Source organism: Leptodactylus fuscus, chromosome 5 (assembly GCF_031893055.1).
Source record: "Leptodactylus fuscus isolate aLepFus1 chromosome 5, aLepFus1.hap2, whole genome shotgun sequence".
NCBI classification, from domain to species: Eukaryota; Metazoa; Chordata; class Amphibia; order Anura; family Leptodactylidae; genus Leptodactylus; species Leptodactylus fuscus.
Window position 1 is genome coordinate 13,635,758 of NC_134269.1, and position 25,667 is coordinate 13,661,424.

Here is a 25,667-nt window from a genome sequence, read left to right on the forward strand (position 1 = left end):
CCAGCAGAGCCAGCGCTGATTGGCCGAATTCCGTACTCTGGCCAATCAGCACTGGCTAATGCATTGTATTGGCTTGATGAAGCAGTGCTGAATGTGTGTGCTTAGCACACACATTCAGCTCTACTTCATCGGGCTAATAGAATGCATTGGCCAATCAGCGCTGGCCAATGCATTCTATTAGCGTGAACTGAGTTTGCACAGGGGTTCTAGTGCACCCTCGGCTCTGCTACATCAGATTGCTACATCTGATGTAGCAGTGCCGAGTGTGCATCAGATGTGTAGTTGAGCAAAACTGACTCAGCACTGCTAAGTCTGCATTCGCATAGGAATGCATTGGCCAGCCTTCGGCCAATCAGCGCTGGCTCTGCCGGAGGAGGCGGAGTCTAAGGTCGGACCTGAATGGAGACTGGTGTGGAGCTATCTTAGACTCCGCCTCCTCCAGCAGAGCCAGCGCTGATTGGTCGAGTTCCGTACTCTGGCCAATCAGCACTGGCCAATGCATTTCTATGGGGAAAAGTTAGCTTGCGAAAATCGCAAACTGACAGGGATTTCCATGAAATAAAGTGACTTTTATGCCCCCAGACATGCTTCCCCTGCTGTCCCAGTGTCATTCCAGGGTGTTGGTATCATTTCCTGGGGTGTCATAGTGGACTTGGTGACCCTCCAGACACGAATTTGGGTTTCCCCCTTAACGAGTTTATGTTCCCCATAGACTATAATGGGGTTCGAAACCCATTCGAACACTCGAACAGTGAGCGGCTGTTCGAATCGAATTTCGAACCTCGAACATTTTAGTGTTCGCTCATCTCTAATAAGTACAGTATCACAGCGAGAACTAGACTTTCCTTCATCCCGGGTAAAAAGTCTCAGTTCACTACCATCACTCTGATTATAAATACATACAAGTGGCTTCTTGGTGCCCCCCTCTCCCCCAAACTACCAACACTTGGGGCACATGCCCCAGTTGCCCCCCTTGTTCTTCCCCGATCTCAACCTATACGGTACAGGGGTTGGTAATCCATCTGTTTGGATTTACAGGTCAATTGTCAATTAGTCCCAAGTATATTGGGCCCTAGCCAATGTGCCCTGTATAACTTTCAAGGACACTTATGGAAACAGATAGGTGCACTATGGAGGAAACATGAAACTGTGAGCAGAGATGGGGGGGATATGAAACTGGGGGCAGAGATGGGGGGATATGAAACTGGGGTAGAGATAGAGGGTGGGCATATAATTTACGGGTGACTGTCGGAGGATTATACTGTGTGGGGGCACATAAAAAATGAATGAGAATGGGAGGAGTCAACATAAAAGCGGACAGAGTTAAACTTGCCACGCGTTTTGTCCTTCTTTCAGTTCTTCAAAAGTTGAGAGGTATGGAGTCAGTAACATTCAAGTGGAACCAATGACATCTCAGGGAACTTTGTGCAAGGTAGAGTTAGATGATTGAAGGCTAGGGTTGAGTGATTGGGAAAGACCTGATCCCGATCATCGATCAAGCAAATTTCACCATCGGCTGGAAAATTATCGGAAATCGGATTTTGAAATTTCAAGATTGGCTCAACCCCACTGTTTATATAATATACAATTAGGGCTGAGAGATCACGATTGGGAAAGATCGGATCCAGATCGGCGGTCGAGCATATTTCACAATTGGGAACGTCTGGAAAATGATCGGAAATCGGATTTTAAAATCGATCCTGAAATCTCAAGATCGGCTCAACCCTAGTGAAGGCTCATAATATGAGATGCATTTTTTCATATTTTTGCATTCTCAAGGGGAAGCCGAGAAAAAATGTTGATATTACAGCCAGTTGACTGGAGGACAATATTGGAACATATCTAAGGCCTACTGGAAGTATGGAAGAAATACCTAAACAGGCTCATGGAAGAGAAGCTAATGGACATGCCTGCTGGGAGATTAGTATTGGGTGCAAACCATTGTCCTGGCATTACATATCCTAATGGGCTCTTACCCACTGAGCTTTTGTCAGACGTAACATTGATTGGAGGGACCGATCCAAAGAGAATCTTGTTGGTGACAGAGCTGGAAGAAGACAATAAAAGTTACATATGAATGAATTCAACTAAAAATATTATAATGCAGGGTGTATAGTGCACTGCAGGGGAGGTGTATTATATGGTGGCCTCAGAGGAATGGCTGTCTCCTGTGAGGGATGTTCATGGATGAGCACTGTGTTTTGGCTGTGCAACCCATGGGAGAAAGCCCAGACTGAGCATTGGGTTCCACCATAATTAATGCCACGGTTGTATTTGTTACAGGCTATGTATGAAAAGCAGATTTGACTTTTGTTTCCTACAATCATCACATCGTAGCGATTCAGCAACCAATAGTCCCTGGGTTCCTTCTTCGTAGTCATTTTTGGCGTTTTTGGACATCATGGATTAACTTCTGGTAAGCAGTTTGGCTTAAGCAAATACTGTTTTTGGCAACGTTCCCTCAAATTTTGGACAGTTCCTCGGTGAATCGTTGTTTCATGTCCTTCTCCAACCCCCCAGCTTGCTCCTCCTCCCCTTCCCACATTTTCATTCACGAACAAAACCAAACTAAGTGGAATCACCTATTATTTCATACTTTGCCGGCCTCTCATTTGGCCTTGTATAGAATGCTTAGGCGATGTGTGTAATGACGAATCATTTCATACATTGTTGGCTAGTTTTAGGCATTCTATAAAAAGCCTAGGCGTCATAGAATGCTGGATTTTATATATTAGCAGCAACATATACACTGTTTAGCCCCATTGAAGGGTCATAACCAGGGTGTGGGCAGCTGTCATGGGTACAGCTCTGAAATTGCAGGACAGTAGGGCGGATTTTCTACCAGGGATCTCCCTTGGGATACATGGCAGTAGCCCATTTGCCATTCCAGGCTCTATCACAATAGGAGGACGTCAACAACATCTTCATCACATGGAATTTTCTTTATGAGGGACCATTAACCCCCTCACAGCCTTAGGATTATTTAACTAAATCTTTGTTTCCATTGACAGAAAACATAAAGGAGCATTACATGAAATACTATAGAATATGTGACGGCACTATTATATTAGGTTTATGTTACCTACACTCACTCGCTCAGTAGAGAGTCCTCCAACTGGTTGGTTACTTTGCGGTATCCACCTGTGGAGTGATAGAGCAAGGAGTAACACGGGAGCTTCTGTGGTCGCACACAGTACCAGGTGTTACCACTGACGGGGTCCTTATATGTGCACACGTCATGTCCTGGCAACTCCAGGTTACACTCCATGACCTCACTGGTGCCATTAAACTAGAAATATCCATTAAAATAAACCTGAGAAGAAGAGAATAAGACTTACCAAGGAAGAAAACATGAGAAGATTCTCATCTATGCTGGAGTAGTATTATAGTAGTTATATTCTTGTACATAGGAGTAGTATTATAGTAGTTATATTATTGTACATAGGAGTAGTATTATAGTAGTTATATTCTTGTACATAGGAGCAGTATTATAGTAGTTATATTCTTGTACATAGGAGCAGTATTATAGTAGTTATATTCTTGTACATAGGAGTAGTATTATAGTAGTTATATTCTTGTACATAGAAGCAGTATTATAGTAGTTATATTCTTGTACATAGGGGGCAGTATTATAGTAGTTATATTCTTGTACATAGGGGGAGTATTATAGTAGTTATATTCTTGTACATAGGAGGTAGTATTATAGTAGTTATATTCTTGTACATAGGAGTAGTATTATAGTAGTTATATTCTTGTACATAGGAGCAGTATTATAGTAGTTATATTCTTGTACATAGGAGCAGTATTATAGTAGTTATATTCTTGTACATAGGAGCAGTATTATAGTAGTTATATTCTTGTACATAGAAGCAGTATTATAGTAGTTATATTCTTGTACATAGGAGCAGTATTATAGTAGTTATATTCTTGTACATAGGAGCAGTATTATAGTAGTTATATTCTTGTACATAGGAGCAGTATTATAGTAGTTATATTCTTGTACATAGAAGCAGTATTATAGTAGTTATATTCTTGTACATAGGAGCAGTATTATAGTAGTTATATTCTTGTACATAGGAGCAGTATTATAGTAGTTATATTCTTGTACATAGGAGCAGTATTATAGTAGTTATATTCTTGTACATAGGAGTAGTATTATAGTAGTTATATTCTTGTACATAGGAGTAGTATTATAGTAGTTATATTCTTGTACATAGGAGTAGTATTATAGTAGTTATATTCTTGTACATAGGAGCAGTATTATAGTAGTTATATTCTTGTACATAGGAGCAGTATTATAGTAGTTATATTCTTGTACATAGGAGCAGTATTATAGTAGTTATATTCTTGTACATAGTAGTATTATAGTAGTTATATTCTTGTACAAGGTAGTATTATAGTAGATCTATTCTTGTACATAGGAGCAGTATTATAGTAGTTATATTCTTGTACATAGGGGCAGTATTATAGTAGTTATATTCTTGTACATAGGGGAAGTATTATAGTAGTTATATTCTTGTACATAGGAGCAGTATTATAGTAGTTATATTCTTGTACATAGGAGCAGTATTATAGTAGTTATATTCTTGTACATAGGAGTAGTATTATAGTAGTTATATTCTTGTACATAGGAGCAGTATTATAGTAGTTATATTCTTGTACATAGGGGTAGTATTATAGTAGTTATATTCTTGTACATAGGGGTAGTATTATAGTAGTTATATTCTTGTACATAGGGGCAGTATTATAGTAGTTATATTCTTGTACATAGGAGTAGTATTATAGTAGTTATATTCTTGTACATAGGAGTAGTATTATAGTAGTTATATTCTTGTACATAGGGGTAGTATTATAGTAGTTATATTCTTGTACATAGGAGTAGTATTATAGTAGTTATATTCTTGTACATAGGGGCAGTATTATAGTAGTTATATTCTTGTACATAGGGGCAGTATTATAGTAGTTATATTCTTGTACATAGGGGTAGTATTATAGTAGTTATATTCTTGTACATAGGAGTAGTATTATAGTAGTTATATTCTTGTACATAGGAGTAGTATTATAGTAGTTATATTCTTGTACATAGGGGTAGTATTATAGTAGTTATATTCTTGTACATAGGAGTAGTAGTATAGTAGTTATATTCTTGTACATAGGGGTAGTATTATAGTAGTTATATTCTTGTACATAGGAGTAGTATTATAGTAGTTATATTCTTGTACATAGGAGTAGTATTATAGTAGTTATATTCTTGTACCTTGGAGGTAGTATTATAGTAGTTATATTCTTGTACATAGGGGGTAGTATTATAGTAGTTATATTCTTGTACATAGGAGCAGTATTATAGTAGTTATATTCTTGTACATAGGGGCAGTATTATAGTAGTTATATTCTTGTACATAGGAGTAGTATTATAGTAGTTATATTCTTGTACATAGGAGTAGTATTATAGTAGTTATATTCTTGTACATAGGGGTAGTATTATAGTAGTTATATTCTTGTACATAGGAGTAGTATTATAGTAGTTATATTCTTGTACATAGGGGTAGTATTATAGTAGTTATATTCTTGTACATAGGAGGTAGTATTATAGTAGTTATATTCTTGTACATAGGAGTAGTATTATAGTAGTTATATTCTTGTACATAGGGGTAGTATTATAGTAGTTATATTCTTGTACATAGGAGTAGTATTATAGTAGTTATATTCTTGTACATAGGAGCAGTATTATAGTAGTTATATTCTTGTACATAGGAGTAGTATTATAGTAGTTATATTCCTGTACATAGGGGTAGTATTATAGTAGTTATATTCTTGTACATAGGAGTAGTATTATAGTAGTTATATTCTTGTACATAGAGCAGTATTATAGTAGTTATATTCTTGTACATAGGAGTAGTATTATAGTAGTTATATTCTTGTACATAGGGGTAGTATTATAGTAGTTATATTCTTGTACATAGGGGCAGTATTATAGTAGTTATATTCTTGTACATAGGGGCAGTATTATAGTAGTTATATTCTTGTACATAGGAGCAGTATTATAGTAGTTATAATCTTGTACATAGAGCAGTATTATAGTAGTTATATTCTTGTACATAGGAGTAGTATTATAGTAGTTATATTCTTGTACATAGGGGTAGTATTATAGTAGTTATATTCTTGTACATAGGGGCAGTATTATAGTAGTTATATTCTTGTACATAGGGGCAGTATTATAGTAGTTATATTCTTGTACATAGTAGTATTATAGTAGTTATATTTAGTTATATTCTTGTACATAGGGGCAGTATTATAGTAGTTATATTCTTGTACATAGGAGCAGTATTATAGTAGTTATATTCTTGTACATAGGGGGTAGTATTATAGTAGTTATATTCTTGTACATAGGAGGTAGTATTATAGTAGTTATATTCTTGTACATAGGAGTAGTATTATAGTAGTTATATTCTTGTACATAGGAGTAGTATTATAGTAGTTATATTCTTGTACATAGGAGCAGTATTATAGTAGTTATATTCTTGTACATAGGAGGTAGTATTATAGTAGTTATATTCTTGTACATAGGAGCAGTATTATAGTAGTTATATTCTTGTACATAGGAGGTAGTATTATAGTAGTTATATTCTTGTACATAGGAGTAGTATTATAGTAGTTATATTCTTGTACATAGGGGCAGTATTATAGTAGTTATATTCTTGTACATAAGAGTAGTATTATAGTAGTTATAGTCTTGTACATAGAGGGCAGTATAATAGTAGTTATATTCTTGTACATAGGAGCAGTATTATAGTAGTTATATTCTTGTACATAGGAGCAGTATTATAGTAGTTATATTCTTGTACACAGGGGCAGTATTATAGTAGTTATATTCTTGTACATAGGAGGTAGTATTATAGTAGTTATATTCTTGTACGTAGAAGTAGTATTATAGTAGTTATATTCTTGTACATAGGGGCAGTATTATAGTAGTTATATTCTTGTACATAAGAGTAGTATTATAGTAGTTATATTCTTGTACATAGGAGTAGTATTATAGTAGTTATATTCTTGTACATAGGGGCAGTATTATAGTAGTTATATTCTTGTACATAGGAGTAGTATTATAGTAGTTATATTCTTGTACATAGGAGTAGTATTATAGTAGTTATATTCTTGTACATAGGAGCAGTATTATAGTAGTTATATTCTTATACACAGGGGCAGTATTATAGTAGTTATATTCTTGTACATAGGAGTAGTATTATAGTAGTTATATTCTTGTACATAGGAGTAGTATTATAGTAGTTATATTCTTGTACATAGGAGCAGTATTATAGTAGTTATATTCTTGTACACAGGGGCAGTATTATAGTAGTTATATTCTTGTACATAGGAGTAGTATTATAGTAGTTATATTCTTGTACATAGGAGGTAGTATTATAGTAGTTATATTCTTGTACGTAGAAGTAGTATTATAGTAGTTATATTCTTGTACATAGGGGCAGTATTATAGTAGTTATATTCTTGTACATAAGAGTAGTATTATAGTAGTTATATTTTTGTACATAGGGGCAGTATTATAGTAGTTATATTCTTGTACATAAGAGTAGTATTATAGTAGTTATATTCTTGTACATAGGAGTAGTATTATAGTAGTTATATTCTTGTACATAGGGGCAGTATTATAGTAGTTATATTCTTGTACATAGGAGTAGTATTATAGCAGTTATATTCTTGTACATAGGGGCAGTATTATAGTAGTTATATTCTTGTACATAAGAGTAGTATTATAGTAGTTATATTCTTGTACATAGGAGTAGTATTATAGTAGTTATATTCTTGTACATAGGGGCAGTATTATAGTAGTTATATTCTTGTACATAGTAGTAGTATTATAGTAGTTATATTCTTGTACATAGGGGCAGTATTATAGTAGTTATATTCTTGTACATAGTAGTATTATAGTAGTTATATTCTTGTACATAGGAATAGTATTATAGTAGTTATATTCTTGTACATAGGGGCAGTATTATAGTAGTTATATTCTTGTACATAGGAGTAGTATTATAGTAGTTATATTCTTGTACATAGGGGCAGTATTATAGTAGTTATATTCTTGTACATAAGAGTAGTATTATAGTAGTTATATTCTTGTACATAGGAGTAGTATTATAGTAGTTATATTCTTGTACATAGGGGCAGTATTATAGTAGATATATTCTTGTACATAGGAGTAGTATTATAGTATTTATATTCTTGTACATAGGGGCAGTATTATAGTAGTTATATTCTTGTACATAGGGGCAGTATTATAGTAGTTATATTCTTGTGCATAGTGGTATTATAGTAGTTATATTTAGTTATATTCTTGTACATAGGGGCAGTATTATAGTAGTTATATTCTTGTACATAGGGGCAGTATTATAGTAGTTATATTCTTGTACATAGGAGTAGTATTATAGTAGTTATATTCTTGTACATAGGAGTAGTATTATAGTAGTTATATTCTTGTACATAGGGGCAGTATTATAGTAGTTATATTCTTGTACATAGTAGTATTATAGTAGTTATATTTAGTTATATTCTTGTACATAGGGGCAGTATTATAGTAGTTATATTCTTGTACATAGGGGCAGTATTATAGTAGTTATATTCTTGTACATAGGGGCAGTATTATAGTAGTTATATTCTTGTACATAGCAGTATTATAGTAGTTATATTTAGTTATATTCTTGTACATAGGGGTAGTATTATAGTAGTTATATTCTTGTACATAGGAGTAGTATTATAGTAGTTATATTCTTGTACATAGGAGTAGTATTATAGTAGTTATATTCTTGTACATAGGGGCAGTATTATAGTAGTTATATTCTTGTACATAGGAGTAGTATTATAGTAGTTATATTCTTGTACATAGGGGCAGTATTATAGTAGTTATATTCTTGTACATAGTAGTATTATAGTAGTTATATTCTTGTACATAGGAGTAGTATTATAGTAGTTATATTCTTGTACATAGGGGCAGTATTATAGTAGTTATATTCTTGTACATAGGAGTAGTATTATAGTAGTTATATTCTTGTACATAGGGGCAGTATTATAGTAGTTATATTCTTGTACATAGGGGCAGTATTATAGTAGTTATATTCTTGTACATAGTAGTATTATAGTAGTTATATTTAGTTATATTCTTGTACATAGGGGCAGTATTATAGTAGTTATATTCTTGTACATAGGAGTAGTATTATAGTAGTTATATTCTTGTACATAGGGGGTAGTATTATAGTAGTTATATTCTTGTACATAGGAGGTAGTATTATAGTAGTTATATTCTTGTACATAGGAGTAGTATTATAGTAGTTATATTCTTGTACATAGGAGTAGTATTATAGTAGTTATATTCTTGTACATAGGAGCAGTATTATAGTAGTTATATTCTTGTACATAGGAGGTAGTATTATAGTAGTTATATTCTTGTACATAGGAGCAGTATTATAGTAGTTATATTCTTGTACATAGGAGGTAGTATTATAGTAGTTATATTCTTGTACATAGGAGTAGTATTATAGTAGTTATATTCTTGTACATAGGGGCAGTATTATAGTAGTTATATTCTTGTACATAAGAGTAGTATTATAGTAGTTATAGTCTTGTACATAGAGGGCAGTATAATAGTAGTTATATTCTTGTACATAGGAGCAGTATTATAGTAGTTATATTCTTGTACATAGGAGCAGTATTATAGTAGTTATATTCTTGTACACAGGGGCAGTATTATAGTAGTTATATTCTTGTACATAGGAGTAGTATTATAGTAGTTATATTCTTGTACATAGGAGGTAGTATTATAGTAGTTATATTCTTGTACGTAGAAGTAGTATTATAGTAGTTATATTCTTGTACATAGGGGCAGTGTTATAGTAGTTATATTCTTGTACATAAGAGTAGTATTATAGTAGTTATATTCTTGTACATAGGAGTAGTATTATAGTAGTTATATTCTTGTACATAGGGGCAGTATTATAGTAGTTATATTCTTGTACATAGGAGTAGTATTATAGTAGTTATATTCTTGTACATAGGAGTAGTATTATAGTAGTTATATTCTTGTACATAGGAGCAGTATTATAGTAGTTATATTCTTGTACACAGGGGCAGTATTATAGTAGTTATATTCTTGTACATAGGAGTAGTATTATAGTAGTTATATTCTTGTACATAGGAGGTAGTATTATAGTAGTTATATTCTTGTACGTAGAAGTAGTATTATAGTAGTTATATTCTTGTACATAGGGGCAGTATTATAGTAGTTATATTCTTGTACATAAGAGTAGTATTATAGTAGTTATATTCTTGTACATAGGGGCAGTATTATAGTAGTTATATTCTTGTACATAAGAGTAGTATTATAGTAGTTATATTCTTGTACATAGGATTAGTATTATAGTAGTTATATTCTTGTACATAGGGGCAGTATTATAGTAGTTATATTCTTGTACATAGGAGTAGTATTATAGTAGTTATATTCTTGTACATAGGGGCAGTATTATAGTAGTTATATTCTTGTACATAGGGGCAGTATTATAGTAGTTATATTCTTGTGCATAGTAGTATTATAGTAGTTATATTTAGTTATATACTTGTACATAGGGGCAGTATTATAGTAGTTATATTCTTGTACATAGGGGCAGTATTATAGTAGTTATATTCTTGTACATAGGAGTAGTATTATAGTAGTTATATTCTTGTACATAGGAGTAGTATTATAGTAGTTATATTCTTGTACATAGGAGTAGTATTATAGTAGTTATATTCTTGTACATAGGGGCAGTATTATAGTAGTTATATTCTTGTACATAGTAGTATTATAGTAGTTATATTTAGTTATATTCTTGTACATAGGGGCAGTATTATAGTAGTTATATTCTTGTACATAGGGGCAGTATTATAGTAGTTATATTCTTGTACATAGGGGCAGTATTATAGTAGTTATATTCTTGTACATAGCAGTATTATAGTAGTTCTATTTAGTTATATTCTTGTACATAGGGGTAGTATTATAGTAGTTATATTCTTGTACATAGGAGTAGTATTATAGTAGTTATATTCTTGTACATAGGAGTAGTATTATAGTAGTTATATTCTTGTACATAGGGGCAGTATTATAGTAGTTATATTCTTGTACATAGGAGTAGTATTATAGTAGTTATATTCTTGTACATAGGGGCAGTATTATAGTAGTTATATTCTTGTACATAAGAGTAGTATTATAGTAGTTATATTCTTGTACATAGGAGCAGTATTATAGTAGTTATATTCTTGTACATAGGGGCAGTATTATAGTAGTTATATTCTTGTACATAGGAGTAGTATTATAGTAGTTATATTCTTGTACATAGGGGCAGTATTATAGTAGTTATATTCTTGTACATAGGGGCAGTATTATAGTAGTTATATTCTTGTACATAGTAGTATTATAGTAGTTATATTTAGTTATATTCTTGTACATAGGGGCAGTATTATAGTAGTTATATTCTTGTACATAGGAGCAGTATTATAGTAGTTTTATTCTTGTACATAGGGGGTAGTATTATAGTAGTTATATTCTTGTACATAGGAGCAGTATTATAGTAGTTATATTCTTGTACATAGGAGGTAGTATTATAGTAGTTATATTCTTGTACATAGGCGTAGTATTATAGTAGTTATATTCTTGTACATAGGAGTAGTATTATAGTAGTTATATTCTTGTACATAGGAGCAGTATTATAGTAGTTATATTCTTGTACATAGGAGGTAGTATTATAGTAGTTATATTCTTGTACATAGGAGCAGTATTATAGTAGTTATATTCTTGTACATAGGAGGTAGTATTATAGTAGTTATATTCTTGTACATAGGAGTAGTATTATAGTAGTTATATTCTTGTACATAGGAGTAGTATTATAGTAGTTATATTCTTGTACATAGGAGTAGTATTATAGTAGTTATATTCTTGTACATAGGAGTAGTATTATAGCAGTTATATTCTTGTACATAGGAACAGTTTTATAGTAGTTATATTCTTGTACATAGGAGTAGTATTATAGTAGTTATATTCTTGTACATAGGAGTAGTATTATAGTAGTTATATTCTTGTACATAGGAGTAGTATTATAGTAGTTATATTCTTGTACATAGGAGTAGTATTATAGTAGTTATATTCTTGTACATAGGGGTAGTATTATAGTAGTTATATTCTTGTACATAGGAGTAGTATTATAGTAGTTATATTCTTGTACATAGGAGTAGTATTATAGTAGTTATATTCTTGTACATAGGGGCAGTATTATAGTAGTTATATTCTTGTACATAGGAGTAGTATTATAGTAGTTATATTCTTGTACATAGGGGCAGTATTATAGTAGTTATATTCTTGTACATAAGAGTAGTATTATAGTAGTTATATTCTTGTACATAGGAGCAGTATTATAGTAGTTATATTCTTGTACATAGGGGCAGTATTATAGTAGTTATATTCTTGTACATAGGAGTAGTATTATAGTAGTTATATTCTTGTACATAGGGGCTGTATTATAGTAGTTATATTCTTGTACATAGGGGCAGTATTATAGTAGTTATATTCTTGTACATAGTAGTATTATAGTAGTTATATTTAGTTATATTCTTGTACATAGGGGCAGTATTATAGTAGTTATATTCTTGTACATAGGAGCAGTATTATAGTAGTTATATTCTTGTACATAGGGGGTAGTATTATAGTAGTTATATTCTTGTACATAGGAGCAGTATTATAGTAGTTATATTCTTGTACATAGGAGGTAGTATTATAGTAGTTATATTCTTGTACATAGGCGTAGTATTATAGTAGTTATATTCTTGTACATAGGAGTAGTATTATAGTAGTTATATTCTTGTACATAGGAGCAGTATTATAGTAGTTATATTCTTGTACATAGGAGGTAGTATTATAGTAGTTATATTCTTGTACATAGGAGCAGTATTATAGTAGTTATATTCTTGTACATAGGAGGTAGTATTATAGTAGTTATATTCTTGTACATAGGAGTAGTATTATAGTAGTTATATTCTTGTACATAGGAGTAGTATTATAGTAGTTATATTCTTGTACATAGGAGTAGTATTATAGTAGTTATATTCTTGTACATAGGAGTAGTATTATAGCAGTTATATTCTTGTACATAGGAACAGTATTATAGTAGTTATATTCTTGTACATAGGAGTAGTATTATAGTAGTTATATTCTTGTACATAGGAGTAGTATTATAGTAGTTATATTCTTGTACATAGGAGTAGTATTATAGTAGTTATATTCTTGTACATAGGAGTAGTATTATAGTAGTTATATTCTTGTACATAGGAGTAGTATTATAGTAGTTATATTCTTGTACATAGGAGTAGTATTATAGTAGTTATATTCTTGTACATAGGAGTAGTATTATAGTAGTTATTTCCCGTACGTCCTACGGCAGCACAATTACACAAGGGATTTCATCCCCTAGGTACAACCAGAGAGACAGGTTAGTTAGCAATCGTGAATAATTAAACAATTAACAAGGACCCCTCCTATAAAGGTAAGGAAGTCGGCTGGCCCAATTGTGTTCTTTTTTCTCTCTAGGTGCCTGAAGAGACAGGATGTGTTAAGGACTTTTCGGCAGTTGCTGGGCTTTTCCGGGCTGTATACAGGGCTGGGTCCCTGTCCCTCAGTTCCGAAGGTGTTCCAAGATGATGCCGATCGTTTCTATTTGGACTTGCCTTGGTTCACATGTGGGTGGAATTACATGGTCAGGAATTCCCCACTAAACATGGATGGTAGCACATGGAGGCGCTTCAGGTTCTCCCTGAAGCATGCGCGCCTAGCCCAGCAATCCACTACAAATGGCGCACTGAGAATGGCGCGCGCGCTCCTCGAGAAATGAGGCATGTTGTTCCAGGACTGGCATCAACACTGCAGCCACCATAAGGAATGGAGCCAGTATCCGGCAACATGGCGCACTTTACCTCCTGCTCAGCACTCTGCTTGCTGAGGTAAGTAAGGCTGAATGTTCTGAGCAGCTCCATGTTGTCTATCCTGGTGTTCAGCTCTGCACTGGTTTTATTATACACTGTAACCCTTCACATGCCAGTAGCCGGCAGTATGGGGATCACCTCCTGCTCAGCCCTCTGCTTACTGCGGTAAGTATGGCTGTATGGTCTGAGCTGCTCCATGTTGTTTGCCCTGCTGTGTTTAGCTCTGCATTGGTTCCAGTACACACTGTGACTCCTCACATGCTGCACTCGCCTCCTGCTCTGCCCTCTGCTTACTGTGTAAGTATGGCTGTATGTGCTAAGCTGCTCCATGTTGTTTGCCCGGCTGGGTCCAGCTCTGTACACTATTAACTCTCCGCATGCTGAAGCTCTGCTAACTGTATTTGTTCTGTTTAGATGTCTGCGGGAGCAGTAAGAGGACCTGTAAGTCCAGACACAGGGGGCAGTAGAGGACCTGTAAGACCAGACACAGGGGGCAGTAGAGGACCTGTAAGTCCAGACACAGGGGGCAGTCGAGGCCGCAGCCCCTACCTGAGGACCTGGTAGCAGACACCTGTGTGAATTGTTCCTCACCTGTGGCCTCCTCTCCAGGAGAGGGCACTACAGCATGTATGGAGGGGGTATACAGCAGCTTACTAAGGGTTCAGGATGTCTCCCTCTCCCAGTGACCAGTATCAAGCTCCGCCAGCTCTTACAATCTTGAGGGATTAAATCCTAAATTCAGATGACCCAGGAGTTTTGTGTTCAAGGACAATGGGAATTTTTTTACTTAACGCAGTTTAAAACTCAGGGAATTTTGCTAAAGAGATGTAACCAGGTTCCTGTAATCACAGGGCAAATGGTGCAGCTGCCCCGGGCCCGGCTGGCACTTCATATGAGAGGCGGAGAGTCTGCAAAAGAAAACAAAACCAAAACAAATAACAAACAATAAATATATTGCCATGACTGGTTTATTTCCCCCTCTCCTGCTGGGCAGGTAGTCACGTTGTCAATACCTTTGCCAGCGCAGCAGCCTATGGGCCCTATAGTTAGGTTTCTTACATACAATGTGCCTTGTTATTTGCCAGGTATGGCAGTTCTGGAGCGGTGCAGAGCGGTAGATGATGCATTGCTGCAGAGCGTTCCCTCTACATCTCTAATGAAGGGTCTGGTGTTGATCCCTTAAGTTTGGGAAACAAGTAAAGAGCCCCTCATGATCTATGGTTGCATATCAGGCTCCTGCTCATAGAATACCGCGCCAATGCAGCCGTGTCCCACCTAAAGCAGATTGTGTTACGGTCAATTTTTCCTATCCCTGTCTTAGAGATCGGACATGTTCTGTGGTCAGACCATTGAATCTGTTTCTTGGAGAGCTGGGTGACAGCCAGTGGATTTACTGTTGCAGATGTGCTGAAGTTTAGGTGGAGCCCTGGATGGCGGCGTGCAGTGTCCGCTATAATGACAAATATAGTCAGATATATATTCCATAATAAAGTGACTGATTATCTTCTGCGCCAGGGCCCTCCCCAGACTCTACACTGCACAAATTTGCAGAATGCCGCAGACAAGGCGCAGGTCAGGGCTGGTAGAGACATATCCGGATAATGTTTTATGCTGTGCCCAGTTAGGGGCCATTCACACTGCTCCTCTTCATTGTCCAGCCTTCTGCTCCTGCGGCTGAATGTCTGACAGACACTGGATTCTGCTGCGGTCTTTCCTCCACTATTGGGGCCTTATCCATAAGGAGTCTTACAGGACTTACAGGAGTTAGCGGTTTCTCCTTCCAGTGTCCTCCCACAACCTGCACCTTCCATTGCAAACAATAGAGGCGGAGTCTGGACAAAGTCTGTCGCTGTTTAGGGGCGCAAATCCCTACATGTGAACGCCTCCTTACACCACTGTAAGCGCTGTATGCTGTGCACAAGAAAATCTGCACTGGAGTCCTCGACATATGTTTCGGTTGCATAGATTATGTGGTAAAGCCGCGCACCATAGTGTAAATGGAAAGTGTCAGACTAGGGATAAATCTACCGCACTGAATAAAGCGGACAGGTCTATCAGGAGATTCTGCAGAAACGGATGCTATATTTAATGAGGTGCTGCAGCAGCTTGCACTGGGCCCACTAATGAGTTAAAACAGCGTAGGATGGAGCCTGAGAAAGAAGCTCTATTATTGTCATGTAACTAAGGGCAAGGTTTACCCGAGTCCTCCAGTCCTGCAGGAATGGCTACAATGTGACCAGGAGACTCCGAGAAAGTAACAAAACAAACAAAAAACAAACAAACAAAAACAACCTGTGTATCTGGATCTAGATGTGACACAACCTACAGCCGGGATATCTTCTCCACTCATGATTGGGAATTGGTTCCTAAGCTAGATCTTCCTGTCACTGAAATGTCCATGACCATTGTGGACTGGAAGTGCCTACCATTGTCCGCTCCGGGCCAGGCAAGTGCCAGCAGAGGAGACTGACTGGGAATCACTAACTCCATTGGCTAAAAAAGCAAGCAAAACAACAAACCAGATTGTGTCTTGTAGGAACCTTCTATATCCTCCATAGGAGTTTACAATACATCTTTGTGATTCCAGTTGCCAGGTCACTATGTATACGGCTCGCTCATCTCACCAGAGATTTAGAAGACGAGTCCGAGGGCAGAAGTCCTCCGGGCACTGACACAGATGGAGAATCCTTCAGATGTCTCTGTGATACTCATTTGCATAAAATAAGATCTGTATCCACAGGATCTTAGAATATATCTTCTGTGGTGTATATACACTCCACTGTCTATATACTCACACACTCTATTGTTTATATACGCACATAAACTCCACTGTGTGTATGCTCACATACACTCCAGTGTGTATATACTCACATACACTCTGGATATATACTTACATACTCTGCTGTGTATGTGCTCACATACACTCCATTGTGTGTATGCTCACATACACTCTACTATGTATATACTCACATACACTCCGTTGTGTGTATACTCAATACACTCTACCGTGTATATATTAGCATGTTCTTTATCGTGTATATATTCACATACACTCTACTGTGTATATACTCAATACACTCCATTGTGTATATACTCACATACACTCTACTGTGTATATACTCACATACACTTCATTGTGTGCATACTCACATACACTCTACCGTGTATATATTTGCATGTTCTTTATTGTGTATATATTCACATACACACTGCTGTGTATATACTCACAGACACTCTACTGTGTGTATGCTCACATACACTCCATGGTGTATATATTCACATATTCTCTACTGTGTGTATGCTCACATACAATCTATTGTGTATATACTCACATACACTGTGTATACTCACATACTCTGCTGTGTATATACTCAAAAATACTTTGTTGTGGATACACTCTAGCATGTTTACACTCACATAAACTCCGTTGTATACATACTCACATGTGCTTTATTTATGGTTGCACTCGCATATACTTGATTATAGAGATACTCATGAGCTCTGGTGGATATGGTCCTATACTATGGTGATTATACTCACATGTAGTCTGATGTGTGGACTCGCATATCGCCCATTGTATATACTTACATATATTCTATTGTGGATACATGCACATATTTTCCATTATATATACTCGGACATTTTTCATTGTATATTCTCATATATCCGATTGTGGATATACTCACATATTGTCTGGTATACTCATATATGCTATTTTGAATATGCTCATATACTCGTTAGTCTCCACCTCATAAGAACCTTTCTTCAAAGCATTGCAAATGTTAAGTCTGTTTTGTCACCGAAAAAAAAAAAAAAAAAGGTATTCTTAGGGCCCTGCAGGGTCATTAATGTGCTGAATCTCCATTTGAGCCACTTCAAGAAGTCTCAATAAATGGCTAAACTTCAAAGTTTCTTCTTAATCGCCATCATATCTACCAGACATATTAGTGTGTTACAGGCTCTCTACTACAAAGAGTCCTATCGGAGTTCCTAGGAGTTTGTCTGCTCTTGAGAGCCATTCCAGGGTTCCTTCCTAAGGTCCCTCTTTCAAGCAGATCAGCCCGGACGTTGCCTTGCCAGGGTCTTCCCTAAACCTTAGGGAGAGGAGTAACTAAAGTGGCATCTTTACATGTTACAGAGAACTCCTGTCTGGATGTAGAGATCCAACAGCTTCAGGAAAGCCAAAATTTTACTGGCAACATTATGGCCCAAATAAGGGGGCAAAGGACAAGTAAAAGCCCCACTGGCAAGATGGTTCAGGGCTGCGGCTGAAATGTGCTACCAACTGAGTGATCTGCAATCTCCGCTAAAGTCAGAGCTCATGCCGCTCGGCCCATGTTCACATCATGGGAAGAAGTGGGACAGATTCCACTAGAACAAATGCACATGACGGAACCGGATCCTCTTCATTCACATTTATCAAACTCTACAGACTCGATTCACGAGCAGCAGTGCGATCCTTATTAGGCAAAGAGTGGCGGCCGGCATCCCTCCCTGTTATCTCATTGCTTCTCAAATCCCTTGTGTAATTGTGCTGCCGTAGGACGTACGGGAAAGAGGAAAATTTACTCACCGAAATTTTCATTTCCCGTAGTCCGTAGGCAGCACAAGCGACCCTCCCTATTGAATGTCTATTGCTTCAAAAAAAACACAATTGGGCCAGCCGACTTCCTTACCTTTATAGGAGGGGTCCTTGTTAATTGCTTAATTATTCACGATTGCTAACTAACCTGTCTCTCTGGTTGTACCTAGGGGATGAAATCCCTTGTGTAATTGTGCTGCCTACGGACTACAGGAAATGAAAATTTCGGTGAGTAAATTTTCCTCTATTCTTGTACATAGGAGCAGTATTATAATAGTTATATTCTTGTACATAGGAGGTAGTATTATAGTAGTTATATTCTTGTACATAGGAGCAGTATTATAGTAGTTATATTCTTGTACATAGGAGCAGTATTATAATAGTTATATTCTTGTACATAGGAGGTAGTATTATAGTAGTTATATTCTTGTACATAGGAGTAGTATTATAGTAGTTATATTCTTGTACATAGGAGTAGTATTATAGTAGTTATATTCTTGTATATAGGAGCAGTATTATAGTAGTTATATTCTTGTACATAGGAGCAGTAGTATAGTAGTTATATTCTTGTACATAGGAGGTATTATTATAGTAGTTATATTCTTGTACATAGGAGTAGTATTATAGTAGTTATATTCTTGTACATAGGAGTAGTATTATAGTAGTTATATTCTTGTACATAGGGTGCAGTATTATAGTAGTTATATTCTTGTATATAGGAGCAGTATTATAGTAGTTATATTCTTGTACATAGGAGCAGTATTATAGTAGTTATATTCTTGTACATAGGAGCAGTATTATAGTAGTTATATTCTTGTACATAGGAGGTAGTATTATAGTAGTTATATTCTTGTACATAGGAGGTAGTATTATAATAGTTATATTCTTGTACATAGGAGTAGTATTATAGTAGTTATATTCTTGTACATAGGAGTAGTATTATAGTAGTTATATTCTTGTATATAGGAGCAGTATTATAGTAGTTATATTCTTGTACATAGGAGCAGTAGTATAGTAGTTATATTCTTGTACATAGGAGGTATTATTATAGTAGTTATATTCTTGTACATAGGAGTAGTATTATAGTAGTTATATTCTTGTACATAGGAGTAGTATTATAGTAGTTATATTCTTGTACATAGGGTGCAGTATTATAGTAGTTATATTCTTGTATATAGGAGCAGTATTATAGTAGTTATATTCTTGTACATAGGAGCAGTATTATAGTAGTTATATTCTTGTACATAGGAGCAGTATTATAGTAGTTATATTCTTGTACATAGGAGCAGTATTATAGTAGTTATATTCTTGTACATAGGAGTAGTATTATAGTAGTTATATTCTTGTACATTGGAGGTAGTATTATAGTATTTATATTCTTGTACATTGGAGGTAGTATTATAGTAGTTATATTCTTGTACATAGGGCAGTATTATAGTAGTTATATTCTTGTACATAGGAGTAGTATTATAGTAATTATATTCTTGTACATAGGAGTAGTATTATAGTAGTTATATTCTTGTACATAGGAGTAGTATTATAGTAGTTATATTCTTGTACATAGGAGTAGTATTATAGTAGTTATATTCTTGTACATAGGAGTAGTATTATAGTAATTATATTCTTGTACATAGGAGGTAGTATTATAGTAGTTATATTCTTGTACATAGGAGTAGTATTATAGTAGTTATATTCTTGTACATAGGAGCAGTATTTATAGTAGTTATATTCTTGTACATAGGAGGTAGTATTATAGTAGTTATATTCTTGTACATAGAGGGAAATGCTCTCTTACTGTCTGTTATGACTTTATTGATCTCTTTGATCTTTTTACCTTTCCTGGTGAATCCTCGCGCTTCCTCTTAAGAACATCAACAGCTTCACTGGCGTGAATGAGTCTGATCTGGACTTGAGCTTTTCCTGGCCATGGAAGAAGGAATGTCACCAAGTAGCTTCCATTATTATAGTCCTTCACCTGTCCTGTCACTCCGGCTTTAAGATCTGGTGAGTGAAGCTTGGCTCGAAAGAAGTCTCCACCATACTCTTTAAGCTGGCCATTGTGATCCCGAGCTGTGATGATCACTTCCACCTTCTCTCCAGTTTGATATACTTTCCGTGGATTCAGCAAATGGTAACTAGACTTGGTAGGACTGGTGGAGAAGTTCAAGTGTTTGATAGCAGATGGAGGACTGGGCCAATCTATCAGTCTAAGTAAATTTTTGACATTCTGCTTTATGGCACTGGGAACGAAAGTTGTGGTTTTGGTTGTGCTTATAGGAGGAGGAGGGAACTTCTCATTAACCCTTGATCCATATTTTTCTTTTAAATCTCTAGTTAAATACCTGAATATAGACTAAGAACATTATAAAATCAGAACATGTAGTAATAAAGATGAATGAAAATTGTGCATTTGGCTGTTTGACAAACCATCCACCCCTCTGATTTTCTTTATTTCCCCTAATGCAACAACATATAAAACAATACAAATGAATAGTTGCCCGTACAATGCATGGAGGTGCCAAGTCCACTAGGATGAAAACTACTCTTATAGAGCAACTCTCCATTTTGGAGCAAATAGAAGGGTCCTAAGAAGTGACCCCTTGCTTTACTTCCTGGCGCTGCCTTGTGTGTGGCTGCCTGATACAGAGCTCCAAGCTGGGAGCAACCTTTATCTTTCCTTTTTCACTCTTTTTCTCTGTATCTTCAAGAATCCTGTAACCAAGCAAACTAGCACTATGAATTAGCAACTATAAATCGAATGGAAGATCCTGTGGAGTATTTTGTTCCTTTTGTTTCTATTGTTAAGTATGGACAATGACTCAAGACCTGGCGTTTTTCCTGTGCACATGTGCATGTTACCATCCCCCCAGGAGCTAAGGACAGCATGGACACCATGTGGCATGGAGGAAGTGTGGACTTCTTCATTTCAAGGAGATGATTTTCGGTGTCTATTGCTGATGTGTGAAGATGCTACAGCTGACTGGTATTTCTTTCTATTACTGTGGACACGTGGGACTCTGTTACAGCCTGGGAACCATCACCCACCTACCCCAGGAGTTATGGAAGCTTGGCAAGAGAACAGCACCCTGTCTACCTGGATGGCTTCAGACCTCTCTGGGCAGTAGAACACAGTGATAAGAAGAAAGGAAGAGGAGGGCTTGTGATGAAGGATATTTGGGGCATTTTTTTGTGGTTAATGGACAATAGCGCTGATGCAAGATACCGAACTATCAGCTGTGAGCAGGAGATCCCACTACGTACCAAAGGAACTGCCACATGTTATCAAGATAGCTGCATATGTCCCCCACCTCTGCAAAAAAACGTTTTTTTTTGCTTGTTATATCTACATGCTGTGACCCCCCCTCCTCATGTCCTCCAACCACGGTCGGGCTGTATTATTAACAACATTTCACACAGAGAACTAAATGATCCTGCAGTGTGTCTGTGTTTCTTTCTTTTTTAGTTGCTGATTCCTAGGATTTCTCTATCTGCCATGAGCTTCTATGTGTCTCTCTCTTGTTATATACTACTGTACCATCTATGAAACTGTATCACTGAAATTTCCCCATTGTGGGACTATTAAAGAATTATCTTATCTTATATAACATTCATATACCCTTACAGGAGTTGCCAGGGTGATTATAACTCCTCAGACCCCAGGTTATAATAAGTGGGTGGGTGAACTGATTGGTACTGAGCTGGGTTCAACCCAAATTTTCCAAACTATTTTTTTTTTTTTTTTTTTACAAAACCAAAAGATTCATTTTATACAGCCTAAAATGGCCACAGCATTATATGCTGACCCCAGAGCTTAACAGGTGGAGGCCCAGGGGAGGTGAAAAAAACAGAATATTCGTTCTCACCTTCCGTTCCCTATGTTGTACCTCCTCACAGCATGTTGACCTCTCCTGTAAAGTCATGCACCTAGAGTCACCACTAAGGCCTGTGATTGGATAACCAACGGTCACAGGTTACCACTGAGGCCCAATCATAGGCCTTAGAGGTGATCCCGGGTACATCACAGGAGAGTGGGAGAGACAGACTCCAAGAGGAGGCATAAAAGAGGTAACGGAAGGTGATTAAAAAAAACAAAAAAAAAAAAACAACAAAAAAACCTTGATAATCTCCCCTGGACCTCCACCTATTATTCTCTCGGGTGTGAACAGACTGCAATCAATAATATTGTCACTTTAGCATTGATATTCAGCTGTTTTTGCCTTATAGAGCTAGAAATTGGATAGATAGGTTCCTAGGAGCCCTAAGAGTGTTCTACACTATGTTTTATATATATATATATATATATATATATATATATATATATATATATATATATATATATATACAGTCCTATGAAAAAGTTTGGGCACCAAACAGCCATTTCAGTTTGATATATCTAATAACTGATGGACACAGTAATATTTCAGGATTGAAATGAGGTTTATTGTACTAACAGAAAATGTGCAATATGCATTAAACCAAAATTTGACCGGCGCAAAAGTATGGGCACCTCAACAGAAAAGTGACATTAATATTTAGTAGATCCTCATTTTGCAAAGATAACAGCCTCTAGTCGCTTCCTGTAGCTTTTAATCAGTTCCTGGATCCTGGATAAAGGTATTTTGGACAAACAATTCAAGTTCAGTTAAGTTAGATGGTGGCCGAGCATGGACAGCCCGCTTCAAATCATCCCACAGATGTTCAATGATATTCAGGTCTGGGGACTGGGATGGCCATTCCAGAACATTGTAATTGTTCCTCTGCATGAATGCCTGAGGATTTGGAGCGGTGTTTTGGATCATTGTCTTGCTGAAATATCCATCCCCGGCGTAACTTCAACTTCGTCACTGATTCTTGAACATTATTCTCAAGAATCTGCTGATACTGAGTGGAATTCATGCGACTCTCAACTTTAACAAGATTCCCGGTGCCGGCATTGGCCACACAGCCCCAAAGCATGATGGAACCTCCACCAAATTTTACAGTGGGTAGCATGTGTTTTTCTTGGAATGCTGTTTCTTTTTGGACGCCATGCATAACGCCTTTTTTTTTTTATAACCAAACAACTCAATTTTTGTTTCCAAAATGAAGCTGGCTTGTCCAAATGTGCTTTTTCATACCTCAGGCAACTCTATTTGTGGCGTACGTGCAGAAACGGCTTCTTTCTCATCACTCTCCCATACAGCTTCTCCTTGTGCAAAGTGCGCTGTATTGTTGGCCGATGCACAGTGACACCATCTGCAGCAAGATGATGCTGCAGCTCTTTGGAGGTGGTCTGTGGATTGTCCTTGACTGTTCTCACCATTCTTCTTCTCTGCCTTTCTGATATTTTTCTTGGCCTGCCACTTCTGGGCTTAACAAGAACTGTCCCTGTGGTCTTCCATTTCCTTACTATGTTCCTCACAGTGGAAACTGATAGGTTAAATCTCTGAGACAACTTTTTGTATCCTTCCCCTGAACAACTATGTTGAACAATCTTTGTTTTCAGATCATTTGAGAGTTGTTTTGAGTAGCCCATGATGCCACTCTTCAGAGGAGATTCAAATAGGAGATCAACTTGCAATTGGCCACCTTAAATACCTTTTCTTATGATTGGATACACCTGGCTATGAAGTTCAAAGCTCACTGAGGTTACAAAACCAATTTTGTGCTTCAGTAAGTCAGTAAAAAGTAGTTAGGAGTATTCAAATCAATAAAATGATAAGGGTGCCCATACTTTTGCACCGGTCAAATTTTGGTTTAATGCATATTGCACATTTTTTGTTAGTACAATAAACCTCATTTCAATCCTGAAATATTACTGTGTCCATCAGTTATTAGATATATCAAACTGAAATGGCTGCTGCAAACACCAAAATATTTAGAACAAAAAATGATTAAGATTAATAGGGGTGCCCAAACTTTTTCATAGGACTGTATATATATATATAGGTATATATAGATAGGTTCCTAGGAGCCCTAAGAGTATTCTACACTATGAGTCATATATTGCAAAGAACAAAGTAGTCAGCGGCACTACTGCGACAACGCTTGTATTCACAATCTTGTGTCAGTATTGGCAAAAATTCCTGGCTGTAACACCCAAAAAACCATGGAAAAAATTAAATCCCAGGGTGGTGCTCACTGTGAAAAAACCTAGACAGGCAGTGACATATCGATGTGAAATGTAGAAAACAGGGCACTCACCCGCCACGGGATACATAAAACATTCGTTTTTATTTCATCCTCTTTAAAAAAAGGTCAAACCTTGACCATCGGGGTACAGAAGACGGAATGATGCAAAGAAGCCTGACGAAGTGCACTAAGCACGAAACGATTGTCGCTGTTTGTTTCTTTGCATCATTCCGTCTTCTGTACCCCGATGGTCAAGGTTTGACCTTTTTTTAAAGAGGATGAAATAAAAACGAATGTTTTATGTATCCCGTGGCGGGTGAGTGCCCTGTTTTCTACATTTCACATCGTATTCTACACTATGTTTTATAGATAGGTTCCCAGGAGCCCTATATATATATATATATATATATATATTATATGTTCCTAGGAGTCCTAAGCGTATTCTACACTATGATGCAAACAAGACCACCTGCTGAGAGCCCATCATTCTCTAAGGGAAGACAAACCACCTGCTCAGCTGCCTGTGTGCTACAACCTTTGGACAGGGAAGAATTGTTGTCAGCCCCCACAGAATAGAGAAAGTGTGTCAAGTGGGAGACATTACTACAACCTCCATAGCTATGGTGGGAAAGACAGAGGCTATTTATTACTGGAGTGGAGAAAAGGCAATAAACTACCATACTAGATTCTGGGCATCCTTCATCCCAAGTCTGGGATCTGCCAAAGCAATGGACTCCATCGTTACTACTTCCATCGAGAAGATTTATTATGTGTTACCTGTTACCACAGTACAGTTGGCTCCTGCACTTATCCTTATGGCCCTTCCAAAGAACAGCACGCTCAAGGTAAGACCCATCCCCAACTGCCCAAGGGGAATCTAACACCACATTGAGGTCCATCATAGGTCCCCTCAGTTATATTCCCATCTAGGAGGTGAGCTAGAGGAGTTACTACAGGACCT

At 36.4% G+C, this 25,667-nt stretch overlaps 1 pseudogene; it reads right to left on the reverse strand.

Moving 5' to 3' along the window:
* The window catches only part of LOC142204427 (NXPE family member 3-like), a 28,239-nt pseudogene extending 2,794 nt beyond the window's left edge, over positions 1 to 25,445 (reverse strand).
* Between the last annotated feature and the right edge of the window lie 222 nt (positions 25,446 to 25,667).